The 25,553-nt window shown below is 38.6% G+C and overlaps 1 protein-coding gene across 1 annotated transcript in view; it reads left to right on the forward strand.

Moving 5' to 3' along the window:
* Positions 1-25,553, forward strand: part of SRD5A2 (steroid 5 alpha-reductase 2) — a 51,118-nt gene that overhangs the window by 8,547 nt on the left and 17,018 nt on the right. The gene's annotated exons all lie outside the window — the stretch shown is intronic.

Raw genomic sequence — 25,553 nt, forward strand, 5'->3', positions numbered from 1 at the left:
GTTCGTAGAAGCTTTATTTTGTAGCCTTAAACTTGAAACAATCCAAATGTCTATCAACAGGTGAATGGGTGAACAAACTATGATATAACCATACGTTGGAATGCTATTGATATGTGCTACAACATGGATGACTCTCAAAATAATTATTGTGAGTAAAAGAAGCAAAGAATAAGGGACCTGACACATCCCAGAGTAATTTGGGCAGATAATAAAAAATATATTTACAGCCTCCCCCTCCCCAGCCCCGAGGATCTGGGGGAAGGTGCGGATGTGTTGGACATCCTCACCTGGACTGGTGTTGATGTTGTCACAAACATTGGGACTGGCAGTTTGATGTGCTGAGCCCTCGAGCATGGGACTTGCCCTTATGAAGCTCATTACCACAAAGGAGAGTCTAAAGTTGTATGTAATGGTGCCTAAGAGTCTCCCCCTGAGTACCTCTTTGTTGTTCAGATGTGGCCCTCTCTCTCTCTAACTGAGCCATCTCAACAGGTGAACTTGCTGCCCTCCCTCCTACGTGGGACCCAACTCCCAGGGGTGTAAATCTCCCTGGCAATGCAGAGTATGACTCCCGGGGATGAATGTGGACCTGGCATCGTGGGACTGAGAGTATCTTCTTGACCAAAAGGGGGATGCAAAATGAGACGAAATGGTTTCAGTGGCTGAGAGATTCCAAATGGAGTCGAGAGATCACTCTGGTGGACATTCTTATGCACTATATAGATAACACCTCTTAGGCTTTAATGTATTGGAATAGCTAGAAGTAAATACCTGAAACTACCAAACTCCAACCCAGCAGTCTGGACTCCTGAAGACAATTATATAATAATGTAGATTACAAGGGGTGACAGTGTGATTGTGAAGACCTTGTGGATCACACCCCCTTTATCTAGTGTATGGATGAGTGGAGGAATGGGGATAAAAACTAAAGGACAAATGGGATGGGATGGGGGGATGATTTGGGTGTTCTTTTTTCACTTTTATTTTTTATTCTTGTTCTGGTTCTTTATGATGTAAGGAAAATGTTCAGAGATAGATTGTGGTGATGAATGCATAACTATGTTATACTGTGGACAGTGGATTGTATATCATGGATGATTGTATGGTGTGTGAATGTATTTCAATAAAACTGAATTTAATTAAAAAAAAAAAAGAGTAAGGGACCTAAAATGTAAAATTCTGGGACATACAAGCTGATCTGTAGTGACATAAAGCACACCAGTGGTTGCCTGGGACAGGAGGAACAACAGAAAGAAGAGACTACAAAGGGCATGAAGAACCTTTTGGTGGTGAAGGACATGTTCATTATGTTGATATGGTGATAGCTTCATAGGTATACACATATGTCAAAACTTATCAGATTGTGTCCTTTAAATATGTGCAGTTGATTGTATATCAGTTATGTCTCAATAAAGTTGTTTTTTAAAAATACTGTAGATAGGCCTGTGAAAAAATTGTACATCAATGTGTGTGCCAGAGCCATTGAGATTAAATCTGTGAAGCTAATCTAGCTTTGTTTAACATTGTTTATCTAGTATTTCCACTTGGGGGAAATACTCAAGAGGAAGAAGTCCAAAAGAATGAAATCAGTCTACACAGAATTATAGTGCTGCTGTTCACAACTGTGAAATACTGGAAGTTACTCAAATGCTCTACAATTGAGGACTGGTTGTGCATACAACCAGTGATACATGTGATACATCGATATGATTAAATATTGTATATGTTTCAAAAATATTAGCTGCATTTATCTGTATATGGAAATACATATGTGAAGTCATATATAGTCATCTAGTGAAAAAAATAGCACAGAAAGTCATGTAAATGTGTATGAATTGATAATGTTGCAATATAAGGTGATATAAATAACTAATATTTTAGGTTTGCATTTTTTCTTGTAATATTATTAAAGTGTTTAATGAGTTAACTCCTACTACACCTAATAGAAAAAAAATGATACTGATATTACAAGATTTTAAGAAGTACTATACAAAATGACTATGCAATTACATGCCAACAAAGATCAAGACACTGCTTTGAGGGATTATATATGTCACCAGATCTCTCCCAATAAGCCACTGTGACACCACCACCTTCTGAAATTGTCCTCTTTCATATTTTTCCTTTGATTTAAAATGTTGAAGATCCCTTAATGTGCAGCCATGTTACATGGTAAAAGTGTTGACACCCCAAAATATTTTTATTATCTATAGAATCTATAGGGATCTTACCCCTCTCATTCCTGATGATGGTAATTTATGTCTTCTCACTTTTTTCCTTATCTGTTTGGTTAGAGTTTAAATAATTTTATTGATCTTTTCAAAGAACCAGATTTTGGTTTCACTGAATTGATTTTCTGTTTTCTGTTTAGTTGTCTTCTGCTTTGATCTTTATTATTTCCTTTTTCTGCTTAGTTTGCCTTTAATTTCCTTTCCTTTTTCTAGTTTCTTAAGGTAGAAGATGAGGTTATAACTTTGAGAACTTTCTTTTTTTCTGATATGGATGTTCACTGTTTTGAGTTCTATGAATTTCCACCTAAGCTGGCTCAACTATAAGGCTCGCATTGTTTGTTTCCTGCCTCTATGGAATCACTGTCAATCATTGCCTGGCATCCAGCATTTGGTAAATAACAGTTTCATAGAATTTGTCCTTTTTTTTCAGCCTGGAGGGGAAATCCAGTCCCTGTTACTCTATCTTAACTGGAAGAAGTCCCTCCAATGAGGTTTAGCATTTTAATTTATCTTTGCTAATTTGACTACACTGGTAGACTTCTTGGTTTTAGTGGCTTCTGCTTATAGTACATGTTATGCCTAAGCCCATTGGTTTGTATTTCTAAATCTTCCACCAGTTTATCCAGAATGTCTGCTTTATTCCACTGCAATTCCATCTCTTTTTTCTTTCTCAGGTTTGATGTGCAATGACCTCTGGGTTCTGTTTTACAGATTTCTAAGTCTGTGGAGGCTAAGCGTGGTAGGGGAAAGATGGCTTCCTTTGTGTGAGTGGCCGGTAAGGTGGCCCTGGGGTTACGGTGGATAGATAGGTTGCGGGAGATACCAGCAGATGCTTATGAATGACAGTTCTGAACCTTTCATATGATAAATTCTGCCACGAAGAACTCAGAAAGTGCCTTTTTTGGTCAAAGAGAACAATGGATGGAAACGTAGGGGGTGGGGAAAGATCTCTGAGGTAGATCCATCTTTGAATGTTGTGCCTTTTTATCAGGGCCACTGAATCCCAGAATAATATTTAAGTGAAAATGGAAGCTCATTGAAACATCTCAGAGTGATGGCAATATTGTGGCCTCATTACTGCATAGTTGTTTGGTGCTGTTTGAGTCCAAGTGACATCAGAAGCCCTGTTCAGTTGAATCCAAACAGCTGGAATTAGAAATTCACAACTTTCTTTTTGCAAAGAATGAGAAATAAAGGAGACAAAATTTCAATGTAGAGAAGCATTGTATTTGTGTCCAGCAATGAAAGTACTTCGTCCTTGGTTTCTGAAAGTGATTAGCAGGCTTGCTGAACTCCCAGCTGAAAACCACCCCTTGCCACCGCTTGGATTTTTTTAAATTTGAGTTATGGCCAGTTAGTATGGGTGGCTGAGCAGATATGCTGACACAATGTTAAAATCCTCCCTGAATTGATCTGTTTTAAGAAAAAAATGAGGTAAATTAGTTATTCAAATAAACTGATTATTTACTCAGACCAAAAGGTTGATCTCATTCTTTTTATATACTCAAACTTTGATCTTCTGGAGTGTTAAAAAAAGAAGCCAGTGATCAGTCACTGTACTGTTCAGGATTCTCCAGGGAAACAGAACCAACAGAATACATACGTACATATATAGTACATACATACATATAGGAGATTTATTATAGGAATTGGCTCACCCAGCCACGGGGGCTAGCAAGTCTGTATTCCTCTAGCTGGAAACTATGAAAAAGTTTTCCTTTAGTTCTTTGAGCATATTTAGGACTGTTTTTTGTTTGTTTGTTTTTTGGAGTGTGTGTCTGATATGTCCTAGGTCTCGTCCTCCTTGCTGATGCTTTATAATACTTTAATTTTATCCTTTGCCTGGGCCATCACTTCCTGTTCCTTTGTATGTTTTATAATCTTTTGTTGAAAACTGGACATTTTGATATCTTAATGTGCCGTCACTGGAATTTATATTCTGTGCTATCTGTTCCTTAAGATTGTATCCAGCTGATGTTACAATAGAGCTTTCCTTGAATGCCAGGAGTTAAAAAAAAAAAAAAAAGAGAATGAAGTAAAGAAAACACCTTTCTCAGTGTTTGCAGATTGACCTGTGCCAGTGCTCTCGTTTAAGGCTTATATAGGCATTGAGTTTAGAAAATAGCTCCAGCCAAAGCTTAGGAGTCTCCCTGATCCTTTCTGTGCATGCATCTTGTCTAGAGCATGTGCCTGTAGCCCTAGGAAACCTCCCATTATTGTGAATACAAATGTCCTTCTTCTCTAGGAAACAGATTTCCTCATGGGGGCACTGCACTGTATGTCCTATAGCCAGCAATCTCTTCTCCCTTCTACACGCAGGGCAAGTTCTGGGATGGTGAGTCTCTAAGGCCATCACCAGACAGACTGGGCCAAGCATACATGCTCCCAGTATGTGCATGAGGGTTACTCTGCTCCCTCTGGAACTGGGACCAGGGATCTGTACTGGGAGGATGGGTTGCTATGAGCTGAGCAGATGAGGGATGAGGGGAGGAGCCAGCCAAGGTGCCATGTTAGCCACCACTTTTAAGAGGTCTGTTTTTTTGATCAGTTCACCATGTTACTGAAGTCCTTTAATTATTTTTTGGAGCTTGGAGAAAGATGTTTCTGCCAGTTCTTGCTGGTTGTTCAAAGTTTCCGTGGGGAGACAGAGTCCTGAAGTATCTCACTCTGTCATCTTGATTGGGGCAGGACCCTAGAAGCTTTTTAAAGCTTAGTAATTCATTAGCTGTTCGGATTGAGCTTCTGTTTTGGTGGAGAGGCAGGAAGAAAGAAGAAGAACGACAGCAAGTGAGCAGTTCCAGGATCTCCTAATACCATCAGTACAAACTATGAAGATTTCAAAACTTTAAATAGAAGACTTTAAAATAATATTTTTCAGTTCCTTATGAACTTGTCATTTCAATATTTTTAAATAATTTAAATAGAGCTCCTAGATCATGACCACTAGAGGATTCAAACGAGATGACATCTGAAGGGGTGTGAGAGTGGGACCTGGCCACCCTCACTTCCAGGATGGCTGACCACAGTGGGACTAGACCCAGGAAGTACATTTTTGGGGAAACTTCCTTGTAGACATGGCCTTAATCTTTCTCCTACTAGAAAAAGTTGTTAGGTTAGTACTGCTGTGTTGGTGAAGTCTTGGGATTTGTAAACAGGGCTAAAGCACACTGCATGTGGAGGATGCTGTGCATTTCGCTGCTGAGAGTGCACTTGCAGAGGAGGACAGCCTGCCCTTTTACAAATCCCATCGACTTTCTATTGAGTGTCTGGAAAGGTGCTGAGCCTCCGGGAAAGTGGGGGTTATATGCAGAGGTAATCTCTTTCTTTCCCCAGGAGGGTGTTTCTCCTTTTTTCCTCGCTGAGAATGGGATTGGTTTAGAGAAGTCCTGATTCTAGAATTCACTAAAAGGCATTTCCAGGACCTTGGGGAATATATCAGGGAGGGCTCCTTCCCAGGGACGTGGATGGGTTGCCTCCCCGCTTTCTCCGAAGCTGCGTTTTGGCTGCTATAGCATCTGCCTTTCTCCCACTTGGTGTCCAGTTTATTGTGTTTATGCACCTTCTTGTGGAGAGGCTGAGTAACAGATTCTTGAGGTTATGCACGAGGTCTGGAGGACTCTAGAATTATAGAGAGGATGCCCAGAGGGAGGGTGATGGTATGAGGCGAAATAGCAGATGCATAAAAGGAGCAGCGTAAAGGGAGAAAAAGAAGGGATGGAGGAAAGAGGTTGAAAGGAGATACTGCAGAGAAAAGAAGGAATCGTAGCAAAGGAGGAAGTACAGCAGAAAAGATGGGGAAAGAAGTGAGAGCAATAATGCTGGTTTACCAGGGGCCTATCTTTGGCAAAGCATTAATCAAGTTACAGCTGAAGCCACAGAGCTTAAAACTGGGTCCCCGCCCTCAAGGAAAACTGGCTCGTTAGAAATGAATGCTGTTACCCAGGATAATTAACACAAAGATGCTAGAAGATGTGGAAAGGCTCAGAGGAACTGTGGGAAATGGAGAGAAGAGCAGTGGAAGGAGGAACAGGGGATTGGGTTCCAGGCACACAAAAACTCAGGTCAACATCTTAGTTTCAGTCTCCTGATTTGCCAGAGGAGGGGCTGCAGAGAACTGCTTCCTACCCCCACCAAGTCTGTGCTTATGTCAAAGACAGTGCTTGATGGATTCCTAATTAGAGACAAAGATGGAAATGAGACTGGGACGTCCTGTTAGAAAATATAGGGCCAGTGCTTAGAAAGACTGGAGTCCACATATCCATCCATTGGCATGGAGCATCCTGGAACACTTTTCTTCTCACCCACTGATAATAACTGATTTTTTTTTAAATTAAATTTGGTTTTATTGGAATATATTCGCATACCATACAATCATCCATGGTATACAATCAGCTGTTCACAGTACCATCATATAGTTATGCATTCATCACCCCAACCTATTTTTGAACATTTTCCTTACACCAGAAAAAATCAGAATTAGAATAAAAAATAAAAGTAAAAAAGAACACCCAAATCATCCCCCCCATCCCACCCGATTTTTCATTTAGTTTTTGGCCCCAATAATTGATTCTTAATGGTTAGAGTAGTGACTTTTCATTTTAAGGTGCTGGTTAATATATATCATAGGAATACTCAATTTTAGAACAAAGTGATGATGAAATGACACATGTACCATGCCCAACTACCCTGTTGTACATTAATCCTAATGGGGCAGAGCTGAGTTTGATGGTTGGGAGGGTGTCCTTTGATCTGCGAGGAGATCATGATCGAATGGTTGCTAGAGCAGCATGTGAAGTAGCCCCTTAATACTTTAGGATACTAGGGGAAAGGTCCTGGCTCTCTGACCAGAGCTGTCCCAAGGCTCCACGGGGAGCTGGTCTCTGCTGCCTCTCTCCAGCCCTCAGTCTTTTCAACTCAGCACAGCCTCCCACTCCTGGAGCTGACTAACTCAACTCGGCCGTTTCTTGCTTTTCCCTGACCTTCCCTTGCAGCTTTACCTGCTCCTAATTTTTTTCTAATTCCAAGCCCATGCCTGACAGATGGTCTGGTCACTGTAATGGGAGAAATACCTGTAAACCTTCATTCCTAAGAAGCGTATCACTGTGGTTGCTGTAAGGCTGCTGCCAAGGGTAGTGTGTGGCATTTCCCGTTGTCTTTCCTGTGAACTCTCAGGGGAGCAACTTTTCTCTGGTCTCAAATTAGGAGCCATTAAGATTCTACTGAAAAACTGGCTTGTTTGGTTTGGTTTGGTTTACTTTTGGGCATTGATTGTGTTGGCTGCTAGAAAGCTCATAGCTAATTTTTTGCTTATTCTATGTAGTTAGAATTCATGATTTATCATCACACAGTCTGGGTGCTGACTTCAACCACTGAACCACCTTACTTTCATGCCTTTATTTCCTCTTGTCTCCTTTTCCTTTCTTGTTTACATTTTATGCCATCTTGCTGCATTATACGTGTCTTTGTACATGGTCTTAAATCTTTTTTTTTTTTTTTGAGCAAATTGGGAATAACTAAAATAAAAGTAAAATACAGCTTTAAAAATTCTGGTTTTGTTCTATTCAAGTGTATATTAAAATATCCAAAGAAAAAGGGGGCACTTTTGAGAATAAATACTAGGTTTCTGGCTTGATACAGTTAAAATATGACATCACTTAGTAAGGACACTTAAAAAAATGTCTATTAGCCATCATTAGGAAGAAGGGGGATATCAAATGAAGTAGAGAGTTGTTTCCAGGGAAATCTTTCCTTAACTGGAAGGGCATCGTAGGATTTTCTTCAGACAGCTTAACCATTCTTTCTTGATTGAGATCTGGATAGGAGAATATGCAAGGAAATACTGTATTCTGGACTCTGTTGATAGCAGGTCAGGCTATGGTGGTGAAGTTGAGCCCAGAAATCTGACAGTCTACAGGTTCAAACATTAGGCAGTAGAAGCTGATTAAACCAGAAGGTAGAGCCATAGAAATCTGGTGCCTGGGCAGCTGCTTGAGAGGGAGATCTGGCCTTGGTGGTGGAGTCCAGCCATATGGACAAGTTCTTAGGTAAGGTTGGAGCTAGAAGAGCCAAGCCAAGGATCAGGCAAATTTCAGGGTGGGAACAGATCAAGGGATAGTAATCAAACTGGCAGTATTGGAGCAGTTCTTGATGCTGGGCTGATCCTCGTGGCCAAGGACTCTTTCTACTCCCCTACACTCAAGGACTAGCCAGGTAGGGCTCAGTTCCCCTTCAAATATGGGAGCTCCTTTCTAATTTGTTTTATGAATATATTGGCTTCCGAGTAAGATTTCCTTTGAAGAAAGTCTTCCATGGATACAAAGATTTAAAAACCATTTATATGGGCAGATTTGGACCTTACAGGCTCTGATTGCTCAAGTCAACCCTATCTCTTAGGGTTGTTGTAAAGATTAAATGAGTTAGTATGTGCAAACTGCTTACTTGGAGCATAGCAAGATTTTCTATCAAGGGCTGTACTATGGGGAAATTTAATGCAGCAAGATTAGTCAACACTAATCCAGCCTCTGGTGGATCTACTTCAAACCCTGCCCCAGAAGGTCACGCAGAACCAACCCTTGTCAGATGTGGAGCAGGCTCTGGGAGGCTGCTTTCTCGTGACTTGTTTTCTGTTCGGGAGAATGTAAGGAAGTGGGTGGTATTTTAGAAGCAACACTAGCCTCTGAGTTTGTTCTAGGGCAATTCCAAAAATAAGCAACCCCAAGGTGCTCTCTTTGGCTTTCTAGGCTGCAGATCTCCAGAACAGAGTGGACCAGAATTTGCCAGAATGGGTTCATCAGTTAGGGTGGGAATGTGGGTGAATTCTCATTTCCCACTTGTCCCTGCCCCCACCTTCTACTTTTCCAGTCCCCAGGCCCACTCTGCCAACAACTAAATGAAGGCAAATTGCTTATTACTAGGCACCACTTCATTAAATTTCCCCATAGTACAGCCCTTGATAGAAAATGATCAACCACTTCACTGCAGAAAAAATGTGTTTTTATTGAATTGAGCCTTTCTTTTTCTAGGTGTGGTAATATCTATATGGACATAGCCTCTGGAGAAGTCACAGCATCTAGGCAATACAAATTTTAAAAAAATTAGTTAAATCTGCCATTGGGGGTCATAATGTCAGTGGCTTTTAAGACTGGCCACATCTTAGGATCTACTGATGCTGAAGATCCCATGCCCAGGATTCTGATCTAATTTGTCTTCAGTGTGCTTTCTTCCTTGAGTATTTTTAAAGCCCTTCTGGTGATTCAAACATGCAACCATGGATGCAAATCTCTGATGCAGACAAATGCCCGTGCAGCTGATTGATTTTTTTTTTTTTTTCCCACTTGGAGACTGCAATAGAGCAAAGCACTCGAAAGAATAAACTCCGGAACTAGCTCCACCTGAACTTGAACCCCAGCTCTGATATTTCATAATTGTGTGACCTTGGGCTAACTTAATCTCGGTGTGTCTCTGCTTCCTTATCTGTAAAATGGGCATGACAATTATAATACCTATCTCTTAGGGTTGTTGTAAAGATTAAATGAGTTAGTATGTGCAAAGTGCTTAGAACATTACCTGGAGCACAGCAAGCACTATATATATATATATATATATATATATTAGTTATTTGTGGTTCTTGGTTGATTTTTTCCTTCCTGGCTATCTGAACTGACATTAATTTCAATGGCCTAATATTACTCAGGCAAGGTGTATTAGTTCCTTGTGGCTGTTGTAACAAATTATCACAAACAAGTGGCTTAAAACAACGGAAATTTATTCTCCCACAATTGTGGAGGCCAGAGGTCCGAAATCAAAGCATCAGCAGGATGGTACTCCCTTGGAGCTCGGGGAAAATCTGTTCCTTGCCTCTTCCAGTTTCCGGTGGCTCCTGCAAGCTTGGGCTTGTGGTGGCAACTTTCTCTGCTGCATCTTCACGTTGCCTTCTTCTCTTGTTCTGCCTCTCTCTCCTAAGGATACATAAGATTGCATTTAGGGCCCACCTGGATTATTCAGGATAAGCAACTCCTCCCAAATTCCTTAATTTAATCACATCTTTGCCATAAGGTAATATTCACCTTTTTTCCATAGGTTCTGGGGATTAGGGCACAAACATATCTTTTTCAAGGTTCACATTTAACCCACTACTTGAGGTGTCATCATAAAAATTCAAGTTTGGACCCACCACAGACCCTATCTGTGTTTGACACTTTTGCATTTGTCCTGCATGCCCCATGCTCTATATGCCCCAAACTGTTATTCACAATGGCAGGTGCTGTCTGACTACAGAGACAGGGAATGGTTCATTGCCAGTGTTTGTGGTTATTTCTTCAAGGATCCAGGGATGTGGGCCATGGGTTCAGAGGACTGGATGGCCCAAAACCCTCTGGTATAAAGAGAGGCCCCCAGAAGGAAAGTCCTCTTGATGGGTTCTGCGCTGAGGGCAATAGTTTGGGGAAACTACATTTTATGCTTGAATGCAAAGAAAAACCATTACCAATTCTAGCTTTAAACTCAGAAAAGTCAGATGCTTATTTCAAAAGAGAACAGCATGATAGTGTATTAATCAGGACTCGTTTGGTTCCAAGTGATGGAAAATCCAACTTCTTTATAGGCTGAAGTAAAACCTGAATTTGTTAACTCTGGAAAATGCTGGTTTCAGGTCCAGATCGATGCAGTGGTTCCGGATCCCATCAGGACCTGGTTTCTCTTTCCAGCTCTCAGCCGTACTCTTTACCGGCTCCCTCAGACTTATCCAAGACTTTGTGTCCTCTCCATCCAATCCAAGACAGGTGGGAAAAAAGTGGGTCCTATTATAAACAAAACCTTATTGGGTGTTGTTGGGTCACATGCCCATCCCTGAAAGAATCACGGTGATAGGGTTAAGCTCTGTTCTGATTGGCTTAGAAGCTTTGGGAGGATGATCCCTCTTAGCTCACCGGCTAAGAGCAGGACAGGAGGCCAGTCAGTCCCTGGTGGAGAATCAGGGTAGTTACCATAGAAGGGAGAATGGATGTTGGGTGGCAAGCAGCAGATAACCACTAAAGATGCAACTAGGTCTTTGGATTTAAATGATTGGAAACCAGACCTGGATTCTTTTGAAGGGTATGTGGGACTTTTTTTCACAATTGAATATATTGATCATAATTTCTTCCTCTACTTGACAATGAGTGAGTAGTGAAGCAGAAGACCCTCATTTTAATCCCATCTCTGTTGCCCCTTTGTTGCTGTGTGGGCTTAGGCATGTTGCCTCGTGTTTTAATTTCCTAGGTTACTGGAAGCAGATAGCATGAAATGGGTCTACTTGAACAATGGGAATTTATTAGCTTACAGTTTTGAGGCTAGGAAAATGTCCAAGTCAAGGCATCATCAAGGCAATGCTTTCTTCCTGAAGACCTCTGCCACATGGCAAGGCATGTGGTGGCATCTGCTGGTTTCTCCCTTCTCATCTGTGTTTTCTTGCTTTCAGCTTCTTGCTTCAGAATCTCTCTTCTCTCTTCTCTTTCTCTCTCTGTATTCATTCTGTTTATAAAGGACTGCAGTAATAGGATTAAGTCCCATCCTGAAGGAGGTGTCTCACACCTTAACTGAAGTAACCTCATCAAAAGATCCTACTTATAATGGTATGTGAATATAACTCTATAAAATTGTAGGAAAATATATATATAGGAGTAAAAGTGTTGGAGAAAACATGGTGAGAGGGATGATGCCTCACCAATATGAACTAACTACAATGTGTAAACTCAGAATTGAATCTTAGAACATAGCCTAACGTGGACACAATAATTGTAATAGTCCCTAGATTGTAAGCTCTTACAGCAGTTAACTCTATCCCTGAATTGTAAGGCCTATCTCTAAACTTTGAGATGCTGATCCCCTACCGTATGTGGTCACAAACATTGGGACTGGAGGTTTGATGTGCTGAGCCCTCGAGCATGGGACTTGCCCTTATGAAGCTCATTACCACAAAGGAGAGTCTAAAGTTGTATGTAATGGTGCCTAAGAGTCTCCCCCTGAGTACCTCTTTGTTGCTCAGATGTGGCCCTCTCTCTCTCTAACTGAGCCATCTTGACAGGTGAACTCGCTGCCCTCCCCCCTACGTGGGACCCAACTCCCAGGGGTGTAAATCTCCCTGGCAACGCAGAGTATGACTTCCGGGAATGAATGTGGACCCGGCATTGTGGGACTGAGAGTATCTTCTTGACCAAAAGGGGGATGCAAAATGAGATGAAATGGTTTCAGTGGCTGAGAGATTCCAAATGGAGTCGAGAGGTCACTCTGCTGGACATTCTTATGCACTATATAGATAACACCTCTTAGGCTTTAATGTATTGGAATAGCTTTAAGTAAATAGCTGAAACTACCAAACTCCAACCTAGCAGTCTGGACTCCTGAAGACAATTATACAATAATGTAGATTACAAGGGGTGACAGTGTGAATGTGAAGACCTTGTGGATCACACCCCCTTTATCTAGTGTATGGATGAGTGGAGGAATGGGGATAAAAACTAAATGACAAATGGGGTGGGATGGGGGGATGATTTGGGTGTTTTTTTTCACTTTTATTTTTTATTCTTGTTCTGGTTCTTTCTGATGTAAGGAAAATGTTCAGAGATAGATTGTGGTGACGAATGCATAACTATGTTATCATACTGTGGACAGTGGATTGTATATCATGGATGATTGTATGGTGTGTGAATGTATTTCAATAAAACTGAATTTAATAAAAAAAAAAAGATCCTACTTATAATGGGTTTGTAATCACAGGAATGGATTAGATTTAAGAACATGTTTTTCTGGGGTACATACAGCTTGAAGCCACCACACTCTACCCTCCAGACCTCCGGAAGACATGTTCTTTCTATATGCAAATACATTCTTTCCATCGCAATATCCCCAAAGCCTTAAGTCATTTCAGTAATACTAAGTATAAAGTCTCATTAAAATTGGTTATGGGTTTGACCTGTCCTGGGGCACAATTCCCCTGTCTGTGGATCTATGAAACTTAGAGAATAAGTTATCTGCTTCCAATATGCAAAGGAGGGACAGGCATAGGATAAACATTCCCATTCCCAGCGAGAGAAATTGGAAGGAAAAACAGGGGTCACAGTTCCCAAACAATTCTGAAACCATGCAGGGCATGCTCCGTTAGATTTCTAGGTCTGAGAGTCATTGGTGGAATGATGTTTTGTCCTCTGGGCCAGATGGAGCAGCAGCCCCAACCCTTCCAAGTGCCTGCGCAGTGGCCATGCTCTCCCTGGATTCTGGGGTGAAGTCTCTACTCTCTGAGAAAACTGGGGTGGTGACCAGACTCTCCGCAATCCTTGGGAAATAGACTCCAACCTCTGAGAACACTGGGGTAGTAGCACTCTTCCTGAACAGCGGGGTGGAAGTCCTGCCATCTCCAAGCTCCAGGACAGACTTACCCTTTTCCCCCACATGGGTGGACACACTGTCTTGGCCTGAGAAGATGTCTTCTGTCCAGACCTCAGCTTGCATGGTTCTGCCATTGAAGTGATTTTCCCTTCAATCTGTCCCTTTTCTGTCCCCTTTAGCCCTGGGGTTGCAGTGGTTCTGTTTGTACATATCTTGCAAAAAAAACTTGCCATTTTTGCATGTAGTACACAGGGGTCCAAACCATCAGACAAAAGAACATTCCACAAATCCTTCCTGGATAACTGCATTTCCACTCCTGACCTGCACTGAAGTGGCTCACTGGTTCCATGCTCAGTTAAACCCTCACATGGGACACTGTTCTCTGGGGACAGACAATGTTTCTTTCTTTGTGGAGTATACATTCTGATGGGAAGATACAGACAATTAACAAATGAAAGGCAATATGTTAGATAGTGAAAAGAGCTATTGGAAAAGTAAAGCAGGGTTAGGAGGACAGAGTTCTGGAAGCCTTGGAGGTTTGCTGTTTTACAAAGTATGGTAAGGGAAGGTAACGTTTGAGCAGAAACATGAAAAAACAGTGTGGGGGTGAGCCCTGTGACTATCCAAAGGCTGTGACCTTCTGGGGCTGGCTGCTGGTGATCCTTGGTCCTTGGCTTGTCACTTGGCAAGGTGCATGGTGGCATCTCCCTTCTCTTCTGGATTCCACTGAATTTCAGCTTCTTGTTTTCTGTGGCTTTCTCTCTGTCTGAATTTCATTCTTCTTATAAAGGACTCTACTAATAGGATTAAGTCCCTAATCTGGGCCACAACTTAACTGAAGGAACCTCATCAAAAGGTTCTACTTAAAATGGGTTGACACCAATTAGAATGGATTAAGTTTAAGAACATGTTTTTTTCTGCAGTACATACAGATCCAAACCACCACACCAAGTAAATTAAGTATTTCCGTACGAGGGGGTGATCAACTTGTCAAATAGGAAGAAAACTGAAAATTGGCAGTTGGATTTGGAAATATGGAGGTCACTGATGACTTTGCCAAGATTTGTTTCTATGAAGAACAGGAAGGAAAGGGTAAGACATAGAAATAGCAAGTATAGACAATTCTTTGGAAGAGTTTTGCTATAAAGGAAAGCAGAGAAATGGGTTAGTGGATGAAGGGGGAAATGAAATCAAGGAAGAGGTTATTACTACACGTAACAGGTAAGTATGTACATGGAAATTGTGTATTTATATATAGATTTTGAATTTATTTTGATTGACAATGAAGTCAAATCTCATTTAGTGAGAAGACTTCAATAGGCTGGATAATCTTAGCAATAGCATTTATATTTGAAGAAGCCTTAGTTAAATATGAATTTGTCTACATGAGGTATAATTTCAAAGTTCTTTTCTTTGGTTTAATTTGGATTTACAATTTTAATTAACCCTTTCCAAAAAGAGTTCTCCCAAAGGAATATTTACTTAGCAGTGCTTGAAAATTTGTATCTACCAAGTATTTATCAGTCTCTGTATCAGAACAAATACAAAAGAATGAGGATTTACATTAGAAGTGTAGGAGAGAATTAAAGTGAAATGGCCCCAAATCAGGAAAACCAAGTCTCAGGTCGAATGTGGGGCATGGGATCAGAAGGCGAAATGCAAGTGCAACCTTCCATAGACTAATCACCAGCCTCTGGGGCTACTCAATTCTGTTTGCCTCCAGGCAACCTCTCTATTCCAATAAGATTGGCAAACTTTGAGACAAGAGGAAAGAAATGGAGCTTCTGTTGTTAAAGTTGTTAGTTGTTAGGAAAAAAGTGCAGATCTGCAAGGCCACCTTGGTGTTTTGTATCTTTTGGTGGGTACTAGAACAAAGTTGGCTCACATGTTATGCAGCATCTGTCTGTGTACTTATGCCAATCACCCTATGGTTTAAAAACATGCTTCTTCATACATTACCTAATTTGATCTTCACAGCAATCTTGGAAGGTGACAGATAGGAATTATCCCATTTTCAGTTGAGACAACTTTGACCCATGTTTCCCGACCAGAAGCCCAGTGCTTTTCTTATGCTGTCCTCTTTTGATGAGGAGTTCTAAGACAAATCTCCCAGCCTGTGAAGCTAGGAGTCCATATCCAAAATGCAGCTTTGATTATCTGTGGCTCTCTCCAAACCCCATCTGCTCTTTGTTGTCTGCAGAGGGTCAGATGAATGCTCTGGAGATATGTGAAGTGTGCTCATGTATGTGTGTGTGTGTTCAAATGCACCAGCAAGCTCATGTGCAAAATTAATATTAAATTTACACAATTAAATTTCAGTTCTCAGAGCTTCAGTATGTAACCTTCTGTATAGGATTATCAGCCATGTTTTGGAAACTGTTTTCTGCAGTTGAGCTCCAGTTCCATGATGAATGTAGCACACTGAAATGTTGCTTTAGTGGGGTCACAATATGCTCTAGCATGTTAAGGCTTGAAGAAGTCCCACGGTAAATAAAGATGTTTGGCCTTGTTTATTGTAGCAGTTTTCAAACTTACTTGACTATAGAACCCTTTTTTTGTGGGTCTATCACACATTCACATCTTGTGACAGTACATCTTTTTGAAAATGCCAGACAGGAGTAACTAGAAAGGTATAGTGTAGAGAACTGGGCTTATAATCAGGAAACCTGGATCTTATTTTTACTGCATCACCAATTGGCTCTATCCTCTTGAAAAAAAAGTTTAACATGTTTGGGTCTCAGTTTTGTCAAGTGTAAATGAAAGAGTTTGATAAGAGGATTTTAGTTCTGAAGTTCTATCTTTCTGTCTCTTTATTTTAAAGCTAATGTGGCATGCTCGGTGGTGGTGGGAGATTTTGAATACATGTATTTTAGTCTAAACTCTGCCTAATCTACTTAATGACCCACAGCTCATCTTTTTAAAATGAGTGTTAACATTACTAAGGTCTCTCCTACCTCAAAACTTCTGGAATTTATAAAAAAATTCTTCCAAACATAAAAAGTTTTCCAAATCTAAAAACTGATTGATGATGGATCATGTCTTTCCTGCATGAAATCTTAAATCACCAGCGTCACTAGTTCTTCGAAGCTTCTGCTCAAGACCATTAGCTATTTATTCCAACTATTGTGTTCATTATTTCAACTATTGTATTCTTCATGCCTAATACGTTCATATTTCACTCAGTTCCTTTTTAAATTACTTTTTCTGCATTGTAGTACTAATAACCTCTTCATCTCTTTGAAGATGCATTTGGTTGAAGTAATTCCACTTTACACTGTATATATTGTTCAGCTTGTTGATGATTTCTTTGTGGTTGCTCCCATCAGATACTTAATTATTTCAGCCTGTGCATCCTTCTCCTGGGGATGTGTCTGGTAAAGTGTATAGGGTTAGGACTAAAGGCCAGATCCTAATCTGTGTCCCTCCTGGTGAGCTTAAGGAAGAGGAGGGATGAGCCGCTGGGTAAAGCGCCAAGCCCAAGCATCTGCCCTCCCCTGACTTCCCATGTCATCCAGGCAGCGAGTCAGTGGTCGCTTTTCAAGGCTTAGAAGCAGCACTGGGAAGGGGAAGTGGTAAATGGTAGTTCACCATCCTCGCCTTGGGAATTTGCAGAGAAGGAACTCAGTGTCCTAGAATGGCTGGTTAATCTGTGCCTGTTTTCATCAGTCCTCGCTGCAGCAGGATGTCAACACTGCCCAGATTCTAGGCAACTTGGACTGTTGCCAATCTTGATGGGGCACGAAGGGCAGGAAATGTTTTCCTTAAGGCAGGGGGGAATGTGGGTAGCGATTACATCAGGTACTGTTTGCCCTAGGAAGCTGCCACAGCCCCCACTTCCCACCCCTACCAGGTCACAGCCTTTCGTCTACCTGGAGGCGGGGGGTGAGGGATGTCTCACAGTTTTTACATTACTGTCATTTCTCTAGGATTGATTTTGACTGAGAGGGAAGCAATAGCCCATGCTAGTTTGCCATCATGTGTGGTCCCCAAACTACAAAGGTAAAAGGGAAAAAATTCAATGAACTCATTGATGACTCTAGCCTTACCCATTTATTCTTCTGTATTTATTAGTTATTTTAAAATCAATCGTTGGAAGAATACTTCTTGAATCAATTCAGTTTTATTATGACGTTTTCTCCAGCTCAATTTAAAATTGAAGAAAGTTTTTGTTAAATAAGAACCCTAAGGGGGTAATGGTGTATATTTTGGGGGGGAACACAGAGAATTGGTCGAAGTTATGAGTTTGAAATAAAATTAGAGGCTCACTGATATTTTTAATAGGGCAATGGAAACTTGAAGGCTTAATGGGATAATGCAGAGGTATTGGTAGCACTAATGGGTCCTTCTGAAAGAAGACCAGGGGTGGAAGCTCTGAAATGCTACGAATCAGACATGGGGGGCAGGTTGGAACCTCATCTGTACCACCTGAGGAAGAAGAGGCAGGACAGAAGAACCTTTGAAACTGGAATGTAGAGAAGGGAGAGAGAGAAGAGAAAGAGGACGAGAGAGAGAGAATACGAGAAAGAGGCAGGCACCTGGAAGCTAGACTGCTTTTAAGGCGAGAAGGAACCTGGCAGAACGCAAGAGTCGACGGAAATGCAAACTTCACCGAGCACCTGCCAGTGAGAGCAGTATGGTCTCACTACCAATGTTTCATTACCAATATGGTTCAATACCAATGCTTGGGAAAAGTAGGAAATAGAAATATATATGTAGAAAATGCAAATATGCATATATATTCATTATAGAAAAATCAGAAAATGCAGATTAGCAATAAGGAGAAAAATTAAAGAATATCCATAATCATACCCAACAGAGATAATTGCTGCTAACAGTTTGTAAATCAACACCTTTTTTTTTTTGACAATGGAGGGAAAAATAACCGATGATCATTTTAAAAATTTGGTCAATATAGGAAAGCACAAAGAAGAAATCAAAACGTCCTTACACTCCTACTCTAGAATTAATAGCTGCCAACATTTAGCAAACACCCTCTAGGCCTCCCACCATAACCATATGCAGGTAGGAAGTGAGATAGATTGAAAAGCTTTCAGAACAACAGGAATTCCCACTACACGATACCTTGATAAAATATATTCAATTTAGGCTTACATGTATCAATTGGAGAAGAAGAAATGTATTCAATTTAGGCTTACATGTATCAATTGGAGAAGAAGAAACTCAGGTAAAACTGAGGGAATTTCTGACTATCCAAAACTTGGTTTTTTTTTTACCATAAGGGATACTGTTAGTTTGTGCCTGTGAAGATGAGAAAAATTCAGAAAATATCAAGAGGTTAAGGTCATATTTTCCCAAGTCCTCCTCTTGCTCCTTCAATGCATATCTCTTGATTTGCTGCTATAAAAGATGAGAAAAAATTTCTCTTAGCTCTGTGAATTTTATTAGTTATAGTTTTATATTGTCAAGGTTTTTAGCATTTATATTCAATGATGTAACCACGATTTCCATAGCTATTTAATCTTTGTTCTGTATCTCAGTATATTAGATACACACCCCCTGTCTTTTTATCTGGATTTTTCCATTCTGAAGCTTTGTCTTTTGATAGCTCCCCTATTTGGCTAGATTTCTTGGTGAAGTAGTATTTTCCCCAAAATTTTTAAATGAAAATTTCAGATAGGTAAGTTGAAAGAATAGTACATGTATGTTCACAACACCTAGATTCAACAATTGTTAATATTTTGAAATTTTTGCTTGATATTTCACATGCATCTGTAACTTTTATATAAAAATAATTTTGTTTTTGATGAACCATTTGGAACCATGTCAACAACCCTTTCCAAAGAATAAGGACAGTTTCTGATGAAACAGTGAACTCAAGAAAACTAACAAGTCCCTAATAACATCTAGTTTCCAGTTCATATTCAAATTTCCTCAGTTGTCCTCCAAATATTGTTGATAGCTATTTTTTCAAACCAAGACCTAATAAAAGATCATACATAGGTGGCTATAGCTTTTTAAATCTAGAACTGACTCCCCCCACACACCTTTTTTTCCCAACACACTGGGTGTTTGAAAAGACCAGGCCTGCTATCTTACAGAACATCTCACATTCTGGATTTGTCAGTTTCCTTGGGGTGTCAATTAAGTTGTTCTTCTATTTCCTGTGTTTCATCTCACTCAAAGTTAGTTCTAATGGCTTGATTAAATTAGGGTTAAACAGCTTTTGGCAAGAACAGTTCATAGGTGATGCTGCATATTTCATAGAGCATCATATCAGGAGATGCATGATATGGTTAATTGATTAAAGTGGAGACTTCCAGATCTTAACATTATAAAGTGTGTTTCCCCCTCTAATTAGTAAATTATCTGTAATACTTTGAAAGCTTGTGAATGATGGCTTTTCTAATTTTGTCTTCCTCCATTTATTCAGCTCTTATTCCTCCAAAAGGAAAAGCTTTTTAAAATAGACTTTATATTTTTGAACAGTTTTAGGTTTACAGAAAAATTGTGCCAAAAGTACCGAGTTCCTATATATCCTCTCTCCTCACTTTGCACACAGTCTCTCCTATTATTATTAATACCTTGTATTAGTGTGGTTCCTTTGTTATAACTCGTGAACCAATAGTCATACATTATTATTAACTCAAGTCCATAGTTTACATTAGCATTCACTGTGTTGTAGTTGTATGAGTTTTGACAAATGCATAATGTTATGTATCTACCATCACAATATTGTACAGAATACTTTCACCGTCTTAAAAATCGTGTGTTCCTCCTATAAACTCCCTCCTCACCATGAACCCCTGTCAACCCCTGAACTTCTTAATGTCTCATAGTTTTGTCTTTTCCAGAATGTTACATACAATGTTGTTGGAATCATCTAGTATGTAGCCTTTCAGACTGCCTTTTTTTCACTTAACAACATGCATCTAAGTTTCCTCCATGTCTTTCCGTGGCTTGATAGCTCATTTCTTTTTAAGGCTGAATAATATTCTATTGTATGGATGTACCAGAGTTTACTTATCCATTCACCTATTGAAAGGCATCTTAGTTGTTTCCAATTTTTGGCAATTATGAATAAAGCTGCTATAATCATTTGTGCAGGTTTTTGTGCAGACATAAGTTTTTAACTCATTTGGGAAAATACCTAGGAGTGCAATTGCTGGATTGTATGCTAAGTCTATTCATACTTGCCAAGCTGTCTTCCAAAATGACTCTACCACTTTGCATTCTCACCAGGAATGGATAAGAGTTCCTGTCGTTCCACAGCCTTACCAGCATTTGGTGTTGTCAGTGTTTTGGATTTTAGCCATTCTATTAAGTGTGTAGTGGTATCTCTGTTTTAATTTGCAATTCCTAGTGAGTATCTTTTCATATGTTTGGTTTGCCATCTATATATCTTCTTTGATGAGATGTCTGTTCATATCTTTTGCATTTTAAAATTGGGTTGTTTGTTTACTTTATCACTGAGTTTTAAGAATTCTTTGGATATGAGTCTTTTATCAGATATTATTTTGCAACTATTTTCTCCCAGACTGTGGCTTTTAAGTTCATTCTCTTTAACACTGTCTTTCTCAGAGCAGGAGTTATTAATTTTAATGAAGTCCAATTTTTTCTTTCATGGATCTTTCTTATGGGTTTGTATTTAAAAATAGTTGCTAAACTCAAGGTCACCTAGATTTTTTTCCTATGTTATTTTCTAGAAGTTTTATAGTTTTGCATTTTACATTTAGGTCTATGATCAATTTTGAGTTAATTTTTGAGATGGATGTAAGCTGTGTCTGGATTCATTGTTTGGCAATTGGATGTCCAGTTGTTACAACACCGTTTGTTGAAAAGTCTGTCTTTTCACCATCGAATCAGCCAGCCATTGAATTGCCTTTTCTACGTTGTCAGTTAGTCACCTAGGTTACCTTGGGTTTGGCAATTATTTTTTACATACAAAACCATAAGCATGATCCATGAAAGAAAAAATGGGACTTCATTAAAATTTTGGGGGTGTATTTCTGTTCCATTGATCTATTTGTCTATTCTTTGACCAATATCATGGTCTTAATTATTATAGCTTTAGAGCACGTCTTGAAGTTGGATAGTTTCAGTTCTCTGACTTTCTTCTTCTGTATTGCATTGACTATTCTGGGTCTTTTGCTTTCCATGTGAACCTCAGAATCAGTTTGTTGATATCCACACATTAGCTCATTGGGAATTTCATTGAATCTATAGACCAAGTTGGGAAGAATTGATCGCTTAATAATACTGAGTCCCCCTATCCATGAACGTGAAATATCTCTCCATTTATTTAGACACTTTCTCATTTCTTTCATGAGAATTTTGTAGTTTTCTTCATGTGGGTCTTTTACATATTTTTTTAGATTTATACCTGAGTATTTCAGTTTTTGTTGCTAATGTAAATGGTATTGTGTTTTTAATTTCAATTTCCAATTATTTATTACTGGTATATAGAAAAGCAATTGACTTTTGTATTATTAGCCTTGTATCGTTCAACCTTGATATAATTGCTTATTAGTTCCAGGAAGGATTTTTTTTTTTTATTCTTTAGGATTTTCTACATAGACCATCATATCATCTGTGAGGAAAAACATTTCATTTCTTTCTTCCCAATATGTATATCTTTTATTTCCTCTTCCTTTCTTATTTCTTTAGCTAGCACATCCAGTATGATGTTGCGTAGGAGGGGTGAGAGGGGGCATCCCTGTCTTTTTCCCGATCTTAGGGTGGAAGCATCTAACTTCTCGCCATTAAGTATGATGTTAGCTATGAGTTTTTGTAAATATTCTTTATCGAGTTGAGGTAGTTACACTGTATTTCTAGCTTTTTTCAGTGTTTTAATAATGAAATGGTATTTGATTTTTCAAATGCTTTTTCTGCATCTATTGTTATGATCATATGATTTTTCTTCTTGGCCTGTTGATGTGATGGATTACATTAAATGAATTTGAGTGATGAACCAGCCTTGCATACCTGGAATAAATCCCACTTGGTCATGGTGAATAATTCTTTTTTATACTTTTTTGAAATTGATTTGCTAATATTTTGTTGAGGATTTTTGTATTTATGTTCATGAGAGATATTGGTCTGTAATTTTCCTTCCTTAGAAGTGTTTTTCTGGTTTTGGTATAAGAGTAATTCTGGCCTCATAGAATGAGTTAGGAAGTGCTCACTCCACTTCTATTTTCTGGAATATATTGTAGAAGATTGGTATCATTTCTTCTTTAAATGTTTGGTAGAATTTGCCAGTGAAACCATCTGGGCCCAGTGCTTTCTGCTTTGGAAGGTTATTTGTTAATTATTGTTTCAATTCCTTTGATAGATATAAGGAGATTCAGATTATCTATTTCTCCCTGTGTGAGTTCTGGTCTATTGTAAATTTCAAGGAATTTGTCCATTTACTCTAAGTTATGAAATTTGTGGCTATAGATTTGTTCATAATATTCCTTTACTGTTTATTGGGATCAGTACTGATGGCACCTCTTTCATTTCTAATATTAGTCTTCTCTTTTTACTTCTTTATTAGCCTGGCTAGAAGTTTATCAATTTTATTGGTCTTTTCAAAGAACTAGCTTTCGGTTTCATTGATTTTCTTTATTAGTTTCCTGTTTACAATTTCATTGATTTCTTTTTACTTTGGGTTTAATTTGCTCTTCTTTTTCTAGTTTCATAAAGTAGAAGTTTAGATTATTGGTTTTAGATTTTGCTTCTTTTCTAATATATGCATTCAATGCTATAAATTTTTATCTAAGCACTGCTTTCTCTATATTCCACAAATTTTGATAAGTTGTATTTTCATTTTCATTTAGTTCAAAGTATTTTTTAATTTCTCTTGAGACTTCTTCTTCAACCTATGTGTTATTTAGAAGTGAACTGTTGATTCTCCACATATTTTGGAATTTTCTAGCTACCTTTCTGTTATTGATTTCTAGTTTAATTCCATTGTGGTCCAAGGTTTGAGAGCATAATTTTTATGATTTCTATTTTTTTAAATTTGTTAAGGTGTGTTTTACAGCCCAGAATGTGGTCTATCTTGGTGAATGTTCCATGTGCTTGACAAAACTGCGTATTCTGCTATTTTTGTAATCTATATTCTATAAATATTTATTTGTAACTAATATTATAAGTAATATAATAATATATAATATAGCAGTAAATGCTTAAAGCATTTATAAGAATTTTATAAATGTTAATTAAATCCATAGTTTATTGATGGAATTCTTAAGTTCAGCTATATTGTTACTGATTTTCTGCCTGCTGGATCTGTCAATCATTGATAGAAGGGTGCCAAAGTCTCCAACTATATTAGTGGATTTTTCTATGTCTCCTTGCAGTTCTATCAGTTTTTGCCTCACATAGTTTGAGGCTCTGTTGTTAGGCACAATATAATATTAGTACTATTATATCTTCTTGGAGAATTGACCTCTTTTTCATTATATTATTCTTCTCTTTATCCCTGTTAATTTTCCTTGCTCTGAAATCTGCTTTGTCTTAAATTAATATACCTTCTCCCATTATCTTTTGATTAGTGCTCTCATGGTAAATCTTTCTCCATCCCTTTACTTTTAATCTATCTGTGTCTTTATATTTTTTGGAGACAACATATTTTTGGGTTTTTTTTTTTTTAATCCACTCTGATAGTCTCTGTTTTCTAAAAGAAGTATTTAGGCCACTCACATTTAAAGTGATTATTAATCTAGTTGATTAGTATGTACCATATTTGCAACTGTTTTCTATTCATTGTCCTTGTTCTTTGTTTCTTTTTCTGGCTTCCATTCTTTTTCTGCCTTCTCTGATCTTAATTGAACATTTTATATGATTCTCTTTTCTCTTCTTATACCATATCAATTATACTTCTTTTAAAAAAATTAGTGATTAACCTAGAGTTTGCAAAATACAGTTACAAAGAATATAAATTCTACCTTCAAATAACTCTACACTATTTCACAGGTATTGTGGGTACTTTATAACATAGTCTTCCCAATTTTCTCTCCTATCCCTTATAATAGTGCTGTCATATACTTCACTTGTCCATAAGCTATAGTCACATAATATGTTGGTATTATTAGTTTGAACAAACTATTATCTATTAGATCACTTAAGAATAAGAAAAATAAATATTTTATTTTACCTTTATTTATTCCTTCTCAAATGCACTTCCTTTTTTATATAGTCATGAGTTTGTGACCTATATCATTTTCCTTCTCTCTGAAGAACTTCTTTTTAACATTTTCTACAAGACGATCTACTGGTGACAGTCTTTATTTCTCCTTCACTTTTTTTTCAATTATTTCCTTATTGTGAGATATAATATATGCAAAAAGGTAACAACTTTCAAAGTATAATTTAACAAGTAATTTCATAGGAAATTTCCAAAGATGTTATGAATTACTGTACCATAGTTTCAGTTATTTCTTTATTGTGAGATATAACATACATACAAAAAGGTGATAACTTTCAAATTACAATTTAACAAGTAGCTGTAGAGCAAATTTCAAAATCATTTTCCTTAGGGAGCTGCAGGTTTTTCATTCACCTCACAATGTTTTTGAGTAATACCTGCTTCTTTTTGCCCTGAGTGGTTTCTTAAATAGGTGAAACAGATATGAACACCTTGCATCAGTCCTTCAGGTATCCGTGACAGGTTAGAACAGACAAATGCAGTAATTTGCAAATAAGGTCTACTCTACTTCCACTGGAACCAGGAACTAAAGTTCTACACTGCAAATGTGTGCTGCTGAACTCAAGATTGCCTCTGAACTGGGGAGAGGGTGGGCAAGTGAAAAAGATGCAAAGCTCTCCTACTGCTTTCAAGCTGCCTTTTTTTTTTTTTTTTTTTGGCTCAGCATTCACTTGTTTGCTATAAACCTTTGATTATTTGCACAGTTATGGAAAGTTTGTTTTACAGTTACTGCTTTTTTAAAAAATATTAATGTGGAGACATGGGGCTTTAGAGCTGCCTACTCTGCCATCTCATAGGGTTGTGAG

The sequence above is a fragment of the Choloepus didactylus genome, chromosome 17, assembly GCF_015220235.1.
Source record: "Choloepus didactylus isolate mChoDid1 chromosome 17, mChoDid1.pri, whole genome shotgun sequence".
Taxonomy (NCBI): Eukaryota; Metazoa; Chordata; class Mammalia; order Pilosa; family Megalonychidae; genus Choloepus; species Choloepus didactylus.